Genomic DNA, 7,029 nt, shown 5'->3' with positions numbered 1-7,029 from the left:
TGACTCCAGATCAGCTCAAATGACCACATCATGGGTTTTTCTCCTTATACACTGACTCCAGATCAGCTCAAATGACCACATCATGGGTTTTCCTCCTTATACACTGACTCCAGATCATTTCAAATGACCACATCATGAGTTTTTCTCCTTATACACTGACTCCAGATCAGCTCAAATGACCACATCATGAGTTTTTCTCCTTATACACTGACTCCAGATCAGCTCAAATGACCACATCATGGGTTTTTCTCCTTATACACTGACTCCAGATCAGCTCAAATGACCACATCATGGGTTTTTCTCCTTATACACTGACTCCAGATCAGCTCAAATGACCACATCATGGGTTTTTCTCCTTATACACTGACTCCAGATCAGCTCAAATGACCACATCATGGGTTTTTCTCCTTATACACTGACTCCAGATCAGCTCAAATGACCACATCATGGGTTTTCCTCCTTATACACTGACTCCAGATCAGCTCAAATGACCACATCATGAGTTTTTCTCCTTATACACTGACTCCAGATCAGCTCAAATGACCACATCATGAGTTTTTCTCCTTATACACTGACTCCAGATCAGCTCAAATGACCACATCATGGGTTTTCCTCCTTATACACTGACTCTGATCAGCTCAAATGACCACATCATGGGTTTTTCTCCTTATACACTGACTCCAGATCAGCTCAAATGACCACATCATGGGTTTTTCTCCTTATACACTGACTCCAGATCATTTCAAATGACCACATCATGAGTTTTTCTCCTTATACACTGACTCCAGATCAGCTCAAATGACCACATCATGGGTTTTCCTCCTTATACACTGACTCCAGATCAGCTCAAATGACCACATCATGGGTTTTTCTCCTTATACACTGACTCCAGATCAGCTCAAATGACCACATCATGGGTTTTTCTCCTTATACACTGACTCCAGATCAGCTCAAATGACCACATCATAGGTTTTTCTCCTCATACACTGACTCCAGATCATCTCAAATGACCACATCATGGGTTTTTCTCCTTATACACTGACTCCAGATCATTTCAAATGACCACATCATGAGTTTTTCTCCTTATACACTGACTCCAGATCATTTCAAATGACCACATCATGAGTTTTTCTCCTTATACACTGACTCCAGATCAGCTCAAATGACCACATCATGGGTTTTCCTCCTTATACACTGACTCCAGATCATTTCAAATGACCACATCATGAGTTTTTCTCCTTATACACTGACTCCAGATCAGCTCAAATGACCACATCATGAGTTTTTCTCCTTATACACTGACTCCAGATCAGCTCAAATGACCACATCATGGGTTTTTCTCCTTATACACTGACTCCAGATCAGCTCAAATGACCACATCATGGGTTTTTCTCCTTATACACTGACTCCAGATCAGCTCAAATGACCACACCATGGGTTTTTCTCCTTATACACTGACTCCAGATCAGCTCAAATGACCACATCATGGGTTTTTCTCCTTATACACTGACTCCAGATCAGCTCAAATGACCACATCATGGGTTTTCCTCCTTATACACTGACTCCAGATCAGCTCAAATGACCACATCATGAGTTTTTCTCCTTATACACTGACTCCAGATCAGCTCAAATGACCACATCATGAGTTTTTCTCCTTATACACTGACTCCAGATCAGCTCAAATGACCACATCATGGGTTTTCCTCCTTATACACTGACTCTGATCAGCTCAAATGACCACATCATGGGTTTTTCTCCTTATACACTGACTCCAGATCAGCTCAAATGACCACATCATGGGTTTTTCTCCTTATACACTGACTCCAGATCATTTCAAATGACCACATCATGAGTTTTTCTCCTTATACACTGACTCCAGATCATTTCAAATGACCACATCATGAGTTTTTCTCCTTATACACTGACTCCAGATCAGCTCAAATGACCACATCATGGGTTTTTCTCCTTATACACTGACTCCAGATCAGCTCAAATGACCACATCATGGGTTTTCCTCCTTATACACTGACTCCAGATCATTTCAAATGACCACATCATGAGTTTTTCTCCTTATACACTGACTCCAGATCAGCTCAAATGACCACATCATGAGTTTTTCTCCTTATACACTGACTCCAGATCAGCTCAAATGACCACATCATGGGTTTTTCTCCTTATACACTGACTCCAGATCAGCTCAAATGACCACATCATGGGTTTTTCTCCTTATACACTGACTCCAGATCAGCTCAAATGACCACATCATGAGTTTTTCTCCTTATACACTGACTCCAGATCAGCTCAAATGACCACATCATGGGTTTTTCTCCTTATACACTGACTCCAGATCAGCTCAAATGACCACATCATAGGTTTTTCTCCTCATACACTGACTCCAGATCAGCTCAAATGACCACATCATGGGTTTTTCTCCTTATACACTGACTCCAGATCATTTCAAATGACCACATCATGAGTTTTTCTCCTTATACACTGACTCCAGATCATTTCAAATGACCACATCATGAGTTTTCCTCCTTATACACTGACTCCAGATCATTTCAAATGACCACATCATGAGTTTTTCTCCTTATACACTGACTCCAGATCAGCTCAAATGACCACATCATGAGTTTTTCTCCTTATACACTGACTCCAGATCAGCTCAAATGACCACATCATGGGTTTTTCTCCTTATACACTGACTCCAGATCAGCTCAAATGACCACATCATGGGTTTTTCTCCTTATACACTGACTCCAGATCAGCTCAAATGACCACACCATGGGTTTTTCTCCTTATACACTGACTCCAGATCAGCTCAAATGACCACATCATGGGTTTTTCTCCTTATACACTGACTCCAGATCAGCTCAAATGACCACATCATGGGTTTTCCTCCTTATACACTGACTCCAGATCAGCTCAAATGACCACATCATGAGTTTTTCTCCTTATACACTGACTCCAGATCAGCTCAAATGACCACATCATGAGTTTTTCTCCTTATACACTGACTCCAGATCAGCTCAAATGACCACATCATGGGTTTTCCTCCTTATACACTGACTCTGATCAGCTCAAATGACCACATCATGGGTTTTTCTCCTTATACACTGACTCCAGATCAGCTCAAATGACCACATCATGGGTTTTTCTCCTTATACACTGACTCCAGATCATTTCAAATGACCACATCATGAGTTTTTCTCCTTATACACTGACTCCAGATCATTTCAAATGACCACATCATGAGTTTTTCTCCTTATACACTGACTCCAGATCAGCTCAAATGACCACATCATGGGTTTTTCTCCTTATACACTGACTCCAGATCAGCTCAAATGACCACATCATGGGTTTTCCTCCTTATACACTGACTCCAGATCATTTCAAATGACCACATCATGAGTTTTTCTCCTTATACACTGACTCCAGATCAGCTCAAATGACCACATCATGAGTTTTTCTCCTTATACACTGACTCCAGATCAGCTCAAATGACCACATCATGGGTTTTTCTCCTTATACACTGACTCCAGATCAGCTCAAATGACCACATCATGGGTTTTTCTCCTTATACACTGACTCCAGATCAGCTCAAATGACCACATCATGGGTTTTTCTCCTTATACACTGACTCCAGATCAGCTCAAATGACCACATCATGGGTTTTTCTCCTTATACACTGACTCCAGATCAGCTCAAATGACCACATCATGGGTTTTCCTCCTTATACACTGACTCCAGATCAGCTCAAATGACCACATCATGAGTTTTTCTCCTTATACACTGACTCCAGATCAGCTCAAATGACCACATCATGAGTTTTTCTCCTTATACACTGACTCCAGATCAGCTCAAATGACCACATCATGGGTTTTCCTCCTTATACACTGACTCTGATCAGCTCAAATGACCACATCATGGGTTTTTCTCCTTATACACTGACTCCAGATCAGCTCAAATGACCACATCATGGGTTTTTCTCCTTATACACTGACTCCAGATCATTTCAAATGACCACATCATGAGTTTTTCTCCTTATACACTGACTCCAGATCAGCTCAAATGACCACATCATGGGTTTTCCTCCTTATACACTGACTCCAGATCATTTCAAATGACCACATCATGAGTTTTTCTCCTTATACACTGACTCCAGATCAGCTCAAATGACCACATCATGGGTTTTTCTCCTTATACACTGACTCCAGATCAGCTCAAATGACCTCATCATGGGTTTTCCTCCTTATACACTGACTCCAGATCAGCTCAAATGACCACATCATGAGTTTTTCTCCTTATACACTGACTCCAGATCAGCTCAAATGACCACATCATGAGTTTTTCTCCTGATACACTGACTCCAGATCAGCTCAAATGACCACATCATGAGTTTTTCTCCTGATACACTGACTCCAGATCAGCTCAAATGACCACATCATGAGTTTTTCTCCTGATACACTGACTCCAGATCAGCTCAAATGACCACATCATGGGTTTTTCTCCTTATACACTGACTCCAGATCAGCTCAAATGACCACATCATGGGTTTTTCTCCTCATACACTGACTCCAGATCAGCTCAAATGACCACATCATGAGTTTTTCTCCTTATACACTGACTCCAGATCAGCTCAAATGACCACATCATGAGTTTTTCTCCTTATACACTGACTCCAGATCAGCTCAAATGACCACATCATGACTTTTTCTCCTGATACACTGACTCCAGATCAGCTCAAATGACCACATCATGGGTTTTTCTCCTCATACACTGACTCCAGATCAGCTCAAATGACCACATCATGAGTTTTTCTCCTTATACACTGACTCCAGATCAGCTCAAATGACCACATCATGGGTTTTTCTCCTTATACACTGACTCCAGATCAGCTCAAATGACCACATCATGAGTTTTTCTCCTTATACACTGACTCCAGATCAGCTCAAATGATCACATCATGGGTTTTTCTCCTTATACACTGACTCCAGATCAGCTCAAATGACCACATCATGGGTTTTTCTCCTTATACACTGACTCCAGATGAAAGCTAGGGATTAAAAACCACTCCAGATCAACAATTTGTAGCTTCTTATAGACTGATTCCAGATCTGCTTCAAAATAAATATTTGCAGCCACCTTTCTCATAGCACTGACTCCAGATCAGATGAAATCTCAAACCCAACACTTTATTTCCTCCTTCACTGACTCCAGATCAGCAAAATACTCATTCTACTTTCTCTCCTCCACCTCCACCTCCTCCTCTGGTTGGCTCATCCTCTCTTCTCCCTCTGACTCCAGATCAGCCCAGATCACCCAAATCACCACTATCTGAGTCGTTCCCCATAATCCCCAAACTTTCTCTTTCCATCAGCTCTGAGCAGAGCCGGAGTCTTTCTTTCTGCTTTATAAATAAATGTAAATATTTGACCTCATAATTGCAGTTTTTTTCATCCCAACGAACATGAATTTGTCCTTTAAACAAATATACCACGAGAATTTAAACAAATGTTAGGCTAATAGCTAGAGAGTGATGTATCACGTAGGACACAAGTGTCCTGGGGAAACGTACTGGAGCTGGATGTGTGTGTGAGTGTATGAGAGGAGGGGAAAGGGATATGAAGAGTCCACTCCCATGCCAGGATGTGTGTGTGTGTGTGTGTGTGTATGTGTGTGTGTGTGTGTGTGTGTGTATTGGCATAGTAAACGAGCCCTGTATAAGCAGCAGTAGTTAAGAAACCCATTGTTTTCAGTTCCCAGGTTGCTTTTAATCACTTCCTCCGCTCTGATAGCACATAATCCCAGATTAAGATTAAGATTATGGTGAGGTGGCGTATGGACACTCAGGCAAAGTGGACACAGCACACCAGTGTGATGGTAGTAACATCAGTAACTGATGGTAGGAACGTTCCTATAGATGTTTCTCACTTCCCAAGAACGTGGATGCTGTGGTTATGCATGGTAAGATTATACAGGATTGCTAATAAACAAACAAACAAACAAACAAACAAACAAACAAACAAACAAGTAACCCTAATGTCCGTCTGTATACAAAAACACAAATACATATTCGACACGATTTTTTTTTACATTTTCAATTCTGTAATCATTCCATGACTTGGAATCTATCTATCTATCTATCTATCTATCTATCTATCTATCTATCTATCTATCTATCTATCTATCTATCTATCTATCTATCTATCTATCTATCTATCTATCTATCTATTTCAGCCTCTCTCTCTCTCTCTCTCTCTCTCTCTCTCTCCATCCATCTATCCATTCATCTATCTATCTCAGTCAATCTCTCTCTCTCTCTCTCTCTCTCTCTCTCTCTCTCCATCCATCTATCCATTCATCTATCTATCTCAGTCAATCTCTCTCTCTCTCTCTCTCTCTCTCTCTCTCCATCCATCTATCCATTCATCTATCTATCTCAGTCACTCTCTCTCTCTCTCTCTCTCCATCCATCTATCCATTCATCTATCTATCTCAGTCACTCTCTCTCTCTCTCTCTCTCTCTATCTATCTATCTATCTATCTATCTATCTATCTCAGTCATTCTCTCTCTCTCTGTCTCTCTCTCTCTCCATCCATCTATCTATTCATCTATCTATCTCAGTCACTCTCTCTCTCTCTCTCTCTCTCTCTCTCTCTCTCTCTCTCTCTCTATCTATCTATCTATCTATCTATCTCTCTCCACCTCTCTCTCTCTCTCTCTCTCTCTCTCTCCATCCATCTATCCATTCATCTATCTATCTCAGTCACTCTCTCTCTCTCTCTCTCTCTCTCTCTCTCTCTCTCTCTATCTATCTATCTATCTATCTATCTATCTATCTATCTATCTATCTATCTCTCTCCACCTCTCTCTCTCTCTCTCTCTCTCTCTCTCTCCAGTGAGATGAGTGTCAGGTTTTTTTCTCAGCCTGTAATAAACTTGTTCTAAAGCCACAGTGTAAACCATTTTCCTTCTTATAAAGGATCGATCACGTTCGGTGTAATTTCCGTGTTATTTGTCAGAAT

This window comes from Hemibagrus wyckioides, linkage group LG06 (assembly GCF_019097595.1).
Source record: "Hemibagrus wyckioides isolate EC202008001 linkage group LG06, SWU_Hwy_1.0, whole genome shotgun sequence".
Taxonomy (NCBI): Eukaryota; Metazoa; Chordata; class Actinopteri; order Siluriformes; family Bagridae; genus Hemibagrus; species Hemibagrus wyckioides.
This window is presented reverse-complemented; position numbering follows the sequence as displayed.